At 40.5% G+C, this 10,155-nt stretch overlaps 7 non-coding genes across 7 annotated transcripts; all 7 read right to left on the bottom strand.

The window, feature by feature from the left end:
- Nucleotides 1-5,208: 5,208 nt before the first annotated feature.
- Nucleotides 5,209-5,281, bottom strand: trnar-acg (transfer RNA arginine (anticodon ACG)). Its single transcript has one exon. It is a non-coding gene; the product is annotated as a tRNA-Arg (tRNA).
- A 1,203-nt stretch (nucleotides 5,282-6,484) lies between these two features.
- On the bottom strand, nucleotides 6,485-6,557 carry trnar-acg (transfer RNA arginine (anticodon ACG)). The gene has a single exon. It is a non-coding gene; the product is annotated as a tRNA-Arg (tRNA).
- A 565-nt stretch (nucleotides 6,558-7,122) lies between these two features.
- On the bottom strand, nucleotides 7,123-7,195 carry trnar-acg (transfer RNA arginine (anticodon ACG)). Its single transcript has one exon. It is a non-coding gene; the product is annotated as a tRNA-Arg (tRNA).
- Nucleotides 7,196-7,760: 565 nt separating this feature from the next.
- trnar-acg (transfer RNA arginine (anticodon ACG)) lies at nucleotides 7,761-7,833 on the bottom strand. The gene has a single exon. It is a non-coding gene; the product is annotated as a tRNA-Arg (tRNA).
- Nucleotides 7,834-8,398: 565 nt separating this feature from the next.
- On the bottom strand, nucleotides 8,399-8,471 carry trnar-acg (transfer RNA arginine (anticodon ACG)). Its single transcript has one exon. It is a non-coding gene; the product is annotated as a tRNA-Arg (tRNA).
- Nucleotides 8,472-9,036: 565 nt separating this feature from the next.
- On the bottom strand, nucleotides 9,037-9,109 carry trnar-acg (transfer RNA arginine (anticodon ACG)). The gene has a single exon. It is a non-coding gene; the product is annotated as a tRNA-Arg (tRNA).
- A 566-nt stretch (nucleotides 9,110-9,675) lies between these two features.
- trnar-acg (transfer RNA arginine (anticodon ACG)) lies at nucleotides 9,676-9,748 on the bottom strand. The gene has a single exon. It is a non-coding gene; the product is annotated as a tRNA-Arg (tRNA).
- Between the last annotated feature and the right edge of the window lie 407 nt (nucleotides 9,749-10,155).

Below are 10,155 nucleotides of genomic sequence, written 5' to 3'. Positions count from 1 at the left end.
TGGTGATACCGGGGATCCTTTAATTAAAAATAATACTTTGAATTTTAACATCGTAAACGAGCTGTTTGTAGCTCATTTAGCTTTCCTAAGCAAGTTATATTTTAATTCAGGTTACCCCCGCGCCCCTGCTAGAGTTGGTATAGCCCTATCAACCGGGACGCTGTGACTGTAGGCAGCAGCGCCAATGCAGCGAGTTTTTCTTATATATGTGAACTGTGTTTTGTGCAATGCTATTGCTATTTCCCGTCCTCTTCTTCAAAACGAGATGTTCAAACACCAGCGGTATACCCCTGAATGTTTTTAGAAGTATATTAGGTTAATTTAAATTGAGCACCGTTGTCACAAACAGATCCACAATGGCGCAGGCATGCTCGCAGTTTCATAGCTTTCTCTTCGCTAGTCTTGGAGGTTCAGGGCGTGTGAACTTGTTTTTGGTAAATACAGCACAGGGTCGCAGAAAGGTCATTCTTTCCGAGTAAACTTCCAGGCGGTAACCTCTGCTATTTCTACCCCATGCTTTTATTTAGTTTCTCTTAAACTGTATTCTTGTCTCCTATTCTTTATCCAGGACAGTATTCCTCCCTGCTGTCCAGCGGCACAGATTTAGAATCTTCCTCAGACTGCGCTGCGAACTAAACCAGGCAACAGAGCCGCGTCCACAGCAGCAGAAGAGTCACCAGCAATGAGACACGCCAAGGAGTGCGCTGCTCTGTGAGACTCGAGGGGACGCTTTATCAAAGCGCTTCCTCCAGGTTTTCTGTAGCCTACAGAATGTGCACATTGCAAAAAGCGTTTATTTTTAAAACATGACAATACATCTCTTAGGTTTTATTAATAAGCACCACTATTCTATTTGAGTGACCGTTAGGATGTAGCCGTTCAAAAGTTACAAGTTAAATTGCCACAAAACCGTAAAAATGTAAGTGCTTCAATGTATCCAGTAGGTGGCACCAAAACACTGTTCAGCTTTTACATTGTAGAGCTTAGACTGCATTGGTTGATAATGTACATTCCTCCTTGAATGAGTTCAGTAAAAAGGGGCGGTCCTAGATATTTCAAACAGAATTACTGATATTTTTGTGACACAATACTGAACTGATGGGGTATTTATACCACGATATAAAGCATTCTTTAATTCTTAGATTAAACTGCTGCATAAATTGAATGTACACAAACATTTGTGTTTAGTTTTTAAGTCTTCAAATAATTAGATTAAGAACATAAGAAAGTTTACAAACGAGAGGAGGCCATTCGTCCCATCTTACTCGTTTCGTTGTTAGTAGCTTATTGATCCCAGAATCTCATCAAGCAGCTTCTTGAAGGATCCCAGGGTGTCAGCTTCAACAACATTACTCTGGAGTTGGTTCCAGACCCTCACAATTCTCTGTGTAAAAAAGTGACACCCTTTGTTTCTTTTTTTCAGGTCGAAAAAGTCCCCTGGGTCGACATTGTCAATACTTTTAGAATTTTAAATGCTTGAATCAGATCACCGCGTAGTCTTCTTTGTTCAAGACTGAATAGCCAGTCTGCATATGACGTGCCTTTTTTTAAAATCCGGAATAATTCTGGTCCCTCTTGCACTCTTTCTAGAGCAGCAATATCCTTTTTGTAACGAGGTGACCAGAACTGAACACAATATTCTAGGTGAGGTCTTACTAATGCATTGTTGAGTTTTAACATTACATCCCTTGATTTAAATTCAACATTTCTCACAAAATATTCAAGCATCTTATTAGCCTTTTTTATAGCTTCCCCACATTGTCTAGATGAAGACATTTCTGAGTCAACATAAATTCCTAGGTCTTTTTCATAGTTCCCTTCTTCAAGTTCACTATCTCCCATATGATATTTATAATGCACATTTTTATTGCCTGCATGCAATACTTTACACTTTTCTCTATTAAATTTCATTTGCCATGTGTCTGCCCAATTCTGAATGCTGTCTAGATCATTTTGAATGGCCTTTGCTGCTTCAGCAGTGTTTGCCACTCCTCCTATTTTTGTGTCGTCTGCAAATTTAACGAGTTTGCTTACTATAATAGAATCTAAATCATTAATGTAGATTAAGAATAGCAGAGGACTATTGTGAGGACTATATTGTTACCATATAGGTAATTTTCCATTTTGGATCTTGTTACAGTTTCCATAAGTTTACATATAATAGAAGTCAGGCTTATTGGTCTGTAGTTACCTGGTTCGGTTTTGTCTCCCTTTTTGTGGATCGGTATTACGTTTGCTATTTTCCAGTCTGTCGGTACAACCCCTGTGTCAAGAGACTGTTGCATGATCTTGGTTAGCGGTTTGTAAATAACTTCTTTCATTTCTTTGAGTACTATTGGGAGGATCTCATCTGGCCCAGGGGATTTGTTTATTTTAAGAGCTCCTAGTCCCTTTAACACACTGCCTCTGTTATGCTAAAGTTATTTAAAATTGGATAGGAACAGGTCGACATGTGGGGGATGTTGTCCGTGTCCTCCTTTGTAAAAACCTGTGAAAAGTAATCATTTGATATATTTGCTATTTTTTTTCTTCATCTATGATTTTGCAATTTGTGTCTCTTAGACATTTAACCTCCTCTTTGAATGTTCTCTTGCTGTTATAATATTGGAAAAATATTTTGGAATTGGTTTTAGCCCCCTTAGCAATATTGTTTTCTATCTCTCTCTTGGCCTTTCTAACTTCCTTTTTGACTTGTGTTTGCAGTTCCAAGTACTCTTTCTGTGTGCTTTGTTTTTGGTCCCTTTTAAACGCTCTGTAAAGTGCGTTTTTTCGCTGAATATTTTTTTAAATTGATATATTAAACCATTTTGGCCATTTTGTTTTAGCTTTAGATTTGTCTACTTTTGGGATGTAATTGTTTTGCGCCTCTAGTAATACATTTTTAAAAAACAGCCACCCTTTTTCTGTAGATGTTTTCTCTATTTTACTCCAATCTACTTCTGTTAGTCTCCGTTTCATACCTTCATAGTTTGCTTTTCTAAAATTGTAAACCTTAGCTTTAGTCATTACTTTTGGGGTTTTAAAAAATATTTCAAATGAGACCATGTTGTGGTCTGAGTTTGCCAATGGCTCTCTGACCTCTGTTGTAGTTATTCTGTCTTCATTATCTGAAAAGACTAAATCAAGGCATGCCGTCCCTCTAGTCGGTGCCTTGACAAATTGCGTTAGGAAGCAGTCATTTGTCATTTCCACCATTTCAGTTTCGTACGTCGTGCCCCCCATCGGGTTTTCCCATTTTATATGGGGGAAGTTGAAATCCCTCATTAGTATGGCTTCTCCTTTTCTACACGCATTTCGAATGTCATTGTACAACAGATTATTTTGCTCAACGTCTGAATTTGGCGGTCTATAGCATGCTCCTATTATTATGCCCTTTGAATTTGTGTCCATTATTCTGATCCATATTGATTCTGCATTGTTTTCTTTGTCCTGATTTAACACCTGGGCTTCAAGACTATTTCTTATGTATAGCGCTACCCCTCCGCCTCTTCTGTCCTGCCTGTCTTTCTTATACAGTGTGTACCCACTAATATTATATTCTTCTCCATCACTCTCAGACAACCAAGTTTCTGTAACACCTATCACATCGTAGTTACTTGTTAGTGCAGTAGCTTCAAGTTCTAACATTTTGTTTCGGAGACTTCTAGCATTAAGATAAATACATTTAATAGTGTTCTTACCTGAGTTGTTGCCCTTGTTTTGATGTAGTCTCCCTTCTGTTTTTTTGTTATCTCCCCCCTTCCTTTCTAGTTTAAATGCTTCTGGACCTCCTGAAGGATCCTTTCTCAGAGAAGATTGGTTCCCTTTCTGTTTAACTGCAGTCCGTCCCACCTGTATAGATAGTCCTTGTTGTAGAATGTGCTCCAATGTTCAAGAAAGGTGAAGCCTTCCTGTGTGCACCACGATTTCAGCCATGCATTTTGATTTTGTATTTCCAGCTGTCCATATGGTCCTTTGCAAGGTGCCGGCAGTATCCCAGAAAATACCACAGTTTTGGTCTTGTCTTTTAAATTTCCTTCCTAGCTCTCAGAATTTGTTTTGCAGGGATCTTGGCCTGTCTCTTCCAATGTTGTTTGTACCGATGTGGACGACTACTACCGGGTCGTCTCCTGTTCGTTCTAGGAGCCTGTCCACGTTCTCAGTGATGTGCTTGACTGAGGCTCCTGGAAGGCAGCACACTGTTGTAGTAAGGGGGTCCAAACTTCGAATTGAACTTGCTGTGTTTCTCAATATGGAGTCCCCAGCAATCATGACCTCCCTTCTTTTTGCTGCCTGGCCAGGGTCCTAGATGTTGTTTCTTTGATTCTCTTGATGTTGGTTTTGGTCATCTAAATGTTGAAGTGGCTCAAATTTGTTGGATGTTTGGATTTCTGGTGGTTGTGTTTGACAAAGTTTCTTTTTTCCCTGCTTCTGCCTATCTTAACCCAGCTGTTTTGACTCTCTTCCATGAATTGTGGGTGTGTCAGCTCCTCAAGCTCCTGTTGCTGTCTCATTTCCTCCATCTCTTTTTGTAGTATACTTACTCGTTGAAGCAAGTCCTGGAACGTGCAGCACTTTACACACACTTGGTTGAGCTCTGTTGGGTTTTCTCGGATTTCCCACATCATGCAGTTGTCACAGATTACTGGGTTGAAGACCATATTTTTAAGTTTAGTTTAGCTTCTGCAGCTGTCAACCTGCTTTCAACAGCTTCTAACTGCGTTGTACTTGTCCACGACTTTACATCTCCCACGATGTCGCTTCCACACGCTATCGCTGGGAAGCCTGGCTGCCTTTGTTTGTGTTTGTGCTGCGGGCTTCGCCCCTCAGCCGTGTCCCAGAACGCAGCGGAATTTGAATCAGCTGCTCCGAGTTTCAGCTTGTTATCAGAAAAATACACGCAGCTGTAGCTGTAGACATTTCTAGGGACAAAAAGAAAGAATGAAATCTAAAACAGCTGTCGAAACTTCATCATCAAATCAGAATAAGTGAAAGTTCTTTGAATAGGTGTGTGCAGCTCCCATGTCTTATCTTGTCCAGCATGGGGAATTAGTTCAAGTGGTAATGCTCTTGCTTAGCATGTGAGAAGTATCGGGTTCCATGCTCTTATTCTCCAATTAATGTTTTTTCTTTAAGAAATATGTTGGAAAATGATCAAATTGGAGTGTTACTTGAGAAAAAGAATTTCATTCAAATAGCCGAGGGACAAAATGCATGCAACAAAAGACACGAGCCAGGTAGGAGTCGAACCTACAATCTTCTGATTCGTAGTCAGACGCGTTATCCATTGCGCCACTGGCCCCTGTGCTCAACAAGCACTGTTAATGCACACTCAGCAAAATTAATGGGGGGCAGCTAAATACTACTGCAGTCACCTGAGCTTCCCAGCCTTTTGTTGCCTGTGTATTGTAATCAACGAGAAACTCACTCAGTCACCCATCGGTATCTCAGCTGGTAGAGTGGGTAATCATAACGTCACTCCTGGCATTTATGTTGCTGGTTCAATTCTGGTTTGATGACAATTTCTGTTTGTATGCTTTCACTGTTTTTACTTGTAATGATAGGGACAAAGAGAAGGAATGAAATCTAAAACAGCTGTCAAAACTTCATCATCATATCAGAATAAGTGAAATTTCTTTGAATAGGTGTGTGCAGCTCCCATGTCTTATCTTGTCCAGCATGGGGAATTAGTTCAAGTGGTAATGCTCTTGCTTAGCATGTGAGAAGTATCGGGTTCCATGCTCTTATTCTCCAATGAATGCTTTTTCTTTAAAAAATATGTAGGAAAATGATCAAATTGGCGTGTTACTTGAGAAAAAGAATTTCATTCAAATAGCCGAGGGACAAAATGCATGCAACAAAAGTCACGAGCCAGGTAGGAGTCGAACCTACAATCTTCGGATTCGTAGTCAGACGCATTATCCATTGCGCCACTGGCCCCTGTGCTCAACAAGCACTGTTAATGCACACTCAGCAAAATTAATGGGGGGCAGCTAAATACTACTGCAGTCACCTGAGCTTCCCAGCCTTTTGTTGCCTGTGTATTGTAATCAACGAGAAACTCACTCAGTCACCCATCGGTATCTCAGCTGGTAGAGTGGGTAATCATAACGTCACTCCTGGCATTTATGTTGCTGGTTCAATTCTGGTTTGATGACAATTTCTGTTTGTATGCTTTCACTGTTTTTACATGTAATGATAGGGACAAAGGGAAGGAATGAAATCTAAAACAGCTGTCAAAATTTCATCATCATATCAGAATAAGTGAAATTTCTTTGAATAGGTGTGTGCAGCTCCCATGTCTTATCTTGTCCAGCATGGGGAATTAGTTCAAGTGGTAATGCTCTTGCTTAGTATGTGAGAAGTATCGGGTTCCATGCTCTTATTCTCCAATGAATGCTTTTTCTTTAAGAAATATGTAGGAAAATGATCAAATTGGAGTGTTACTTGAGAAAAAGAATTTCATTCAAATAGCCGAGGGACCAAATGCATGCAACAAAAGTCACGAGCCAGGTAGGAGTCGAACCTACAATCTTCTGATTCGTAGTCAGACGCGTTATCCATTGCGCCACTGGCCCCTGTGCTCAACAAGCACTGTTAATGCACACTCAGCAAAATTAATGGGGGGCAGCTAAATACTACTGCAGTCACCTGAGCTTCCCAGCCTTTTGTTGCCTGTGTATTGTAATCAACGAGAAACTCACTCAGCCACCCATCGGTATCTCAGCTGGTAGAGTGGGTAATCATAATGGCACTCCTGGCATTTATGTTGCTGGTTCAATTCTGGTTTGATGACAATTTCTGTTTGGATGCTTTCACTGTTTTTACTGGTAATGATAGGGACAAAGAGAAGGAATGAAATCTAAAACAGCTGTCGAAACTTCATCATCATATCAGAATAAGTGAAATTTCTTTGAATAGGTGTGTGCAGCTCCGATGTCTTATCTGGTCCAGCATGGGGAATTAGTTCAAGTGGTAATGCTCTTGCTTAGCATGTGAGAAGTATCGGGTTCCATGCTCTTATTCTCCAATGAATGCTTTTTCTTTAAGAAATCGGTTGGAAAATGATCAAATTGGAGTGTTACTTGAGAAAAAGAATTTCATTCAAATAGCCGAGGGACAAAATGCATGCAACAAAAGTCACGAGCCAGGTAGGAGTCGAACCTATAATCTTCTGATTCGTAGTCAGACACGTTATCCATTGCGCCACTGGCCCCTGTGCTCAACAAGCACTGTTAATGCACACTCAGCAAAAATAATGGGGGGCAGCTAAATACTACTGCAGTCACCTGAGCTTCCCAGCCTTTTGTTGCCTGTGTATTGTAATCAACGAGAAACTCACTCAGCCACCCATCGGTATCTCAGCTGGTAGAGTGGGTAATCATAATGGCACTCCTGGCATTTATGTTGCTGGTTCAATTCTGGTTTGATGACAATTTCTGTTTGTATGCTTTCACTGTTTTTACTGGTAATGATAGGGACAAAGAGAAGGAATGAAATCTAAAACAGCTATCGAAACTTCATCATCATATCTGAATAAGTGAAAGTTCTTTGAATAGGTGTGTGCAGCTCCCATGTCTTATCTTGTCTAGCATGGGGAATTAGTTCAAGTGGCAATGCTCTTGCTTAGCATGTGAGAAGTATTGGGCTCCATGCTCTAATTCTCCAATGAATGCTTTTTCTTTAAGAAATATGTTGGAAAATGATCAAATTGGAGTGTTAATTGAGAAAAAGAATTTCATTCAAATAGCCGAGGGACAAAATGCATGCAACAAAAGTCACGAGCCAGGTAGGAGTTGAACCTACAATCTTCTGATTCGTAGTCAGACGCGTTATCCATTGCGCCACTGGCCCCTGTGCTCAACAAGCACTGTTAATGCACACTCAGCAAAATTAATGGGGGGCAGCTAAATACTACTGCAGTCACCTGAGCTTCCCAGCCTTTTGTTGCCTGTGTATTGTAATCAACGAGAAACTCACTCAGCCACCCATCGGTATCTCAGCTGGTAGAGTGGGTAATCATAATGGCACTCCTGGCATTTATGTTTCTGGTTCAATTCTGGTTTGATGACAATTTCTGTTTGTATGCTTTCACTGTTTTTACTGGTAATGATACGGACAAAGAGAAGGAATGAAATCTAAAACAGCTGTCGAAACTTCATCATCATATCAGAATAAGTGAAATTTCTTTGAATAGGTTTGTGCAGGTCCAATGTCTTATCTTGCCCAGCATGGGGAATTAGTTCAAGTGGTAATGCTCTTGCTTAGCATGTGAGAAGTATCGGGTTCCATGCTCTTATTCTCCAATGAATGCTTTTTCTTTAAGAAATATGTTGGAAAATGATCAAATTGGAGTGTTACTTGAGAAAAAGAATTTCATTCAAATAGCCGAGGGACAAAATGCATGCAACAAAAGTCACGAGCCAGGTAGGAGTCGAACCTACAATCTTCTGATTCGTACTCAGACGCGTTATCCATTGCGCCACTGGCCCCTGTGCTCAACAAGCACTGTTAATGCACACTCAGCAAAATTAATGGGGGGCAGCTAAATACTACTGCAGTCACCTGAGCTTCCCAGCCTTTTGTTGCCTGTGTATTGTAATCAACGAGAAACTCACTCAGCCACCCATCGGTATCTCAGCTGGTAGAGTGGGTAATCATAATGGCACTCCTGGCATTTATGTTGCTGGATCAATTCTGGTTTGATGACAATTTCTGTTTGTATGCTTTCACTGTTTTTACTGGTAATGATAGGGACAAAGAGAAGGAATGAAATCTAAAACAGCTGTCGAAACTTCATCATCATATCAGAATAAGTGAAATTTCTTTGAATAGGTTTGTGCAGGTCCAATGTCTTATCTTGCCCAGCATGGGGAATTAGTTCAAGTGGTAATGCTCTTGCTTAGCATGTGAGAAGTATCGGGTTCCATGCTCTTATTCTCCAATGAATGCTTTTTCTTTAAGAAATATGTTGGAAAATGATCAAATTGGAGTGTTACTTGAGAAAAAGAATTTCATTCAAATAGCCGAGGGACAAAATGCATGCAACAAAAGTCACGAGCCAGGTAGGAGTTGAACCTACAATCTTCTGATTCGTAGTCAGACGCGTTATCCATTGCGCCACTGGCCCCTGTGCTCAACAAGCACTGTTAATGCACACTCAGCAAAAGTAATGGGGGGCAGCTAAATACGACTGCAGTCACCTGAGCTTCCCAGCCTTTTGTTGCCTGTGTATTGCAATCAACGAGAAACTCACTCAGCCACCCATCGGTATCTCAGCTGGTAGAGTGGGTAATCATAATGGCACTCCTGGCATTTATGTTGCTGGTTCAATTCTGGTTTTAATGACAATTTCTGTTTGTATGCTTTCACTGTTTTTACTGGTAATGATAGGGACAAAGAGAAGGAATGAAATCTAAAACAGCTGTCGAAACTTCATCATCATATCAGAATAAGTGAAATTTCTTTGAATAGGTGTGTGCAGCTCCCATGTCTTATCTTGTCTAGCATGGGGAATTAGTTCAAGTGGCAATGCTCTTGCTTAGCATGTAAGAAGTATCTGGCTCCATGCTCTAATACTCCAATGAATGCTTTTTCTTTAAGAAATATGTTGGAAAATGATCAAATTGGAGTGTTACTTGAGAAAAAGAATTTCATTCAAATAGCCGAGGGACAAAATGCATGCAACAAAAGTCACGAGCCAGGTAGGAGTCGAACCTACAATCTTCTGATTCGTAGTCAGACGCGTTATCCATTGCGCCACTGGCCCCTGTGCTCAACAAGCACTGTTAATGCACACTCAGCAAAATTAATGGGGGGCAGCTAAATACTACTGCAGTCACCTGAGCTTCCCAGCCTTTTGTTGCCTGTGTATTGTAATCAACGAGAAACTCACTCAGCCACCCATCGGTATCTCAGCTGGTAGAGTGGGTAATCATAATGGCACTCCTGGCATTTATGTTGCTGGTTCAATTCTGGTTTGATGACAATTTCTGTTTGTATGCTTTCACTGTTTTTACTGGTAATGATAGGGACAAAGAGAAGGAATGAAATCTAAAACAGCTGTCGAAACTTCATCATCATATCAGAATAAGTGAAATTTCTTTGAATAGGTGTGTGCAGCTCCCATGTCTTATCTTGTCTAGCATGGGGAATTAGTTCAAGTGGTAATGCTCT

This window comes from Acipenser ruthenus, chromosome 51, assembly GCF_902713425.1.
Source record: "Acipenser ruthenus chromosome 51, fAciRut3.2 maternal haplotype, whole genome shotgun sequence".
Classification (NCBI taxonomy): domain Eukaryota; kingdom Metazoa; phylum Chordata; class Actinopteri; order Acipenseriformes; family Acipenseridae; genus Acipenser; species Acipenser ruthenus.
Note: the sequence above shows the minus strand (reverse complement) of the source record. Positions and strands in the feature narration are given on the sequence as shown.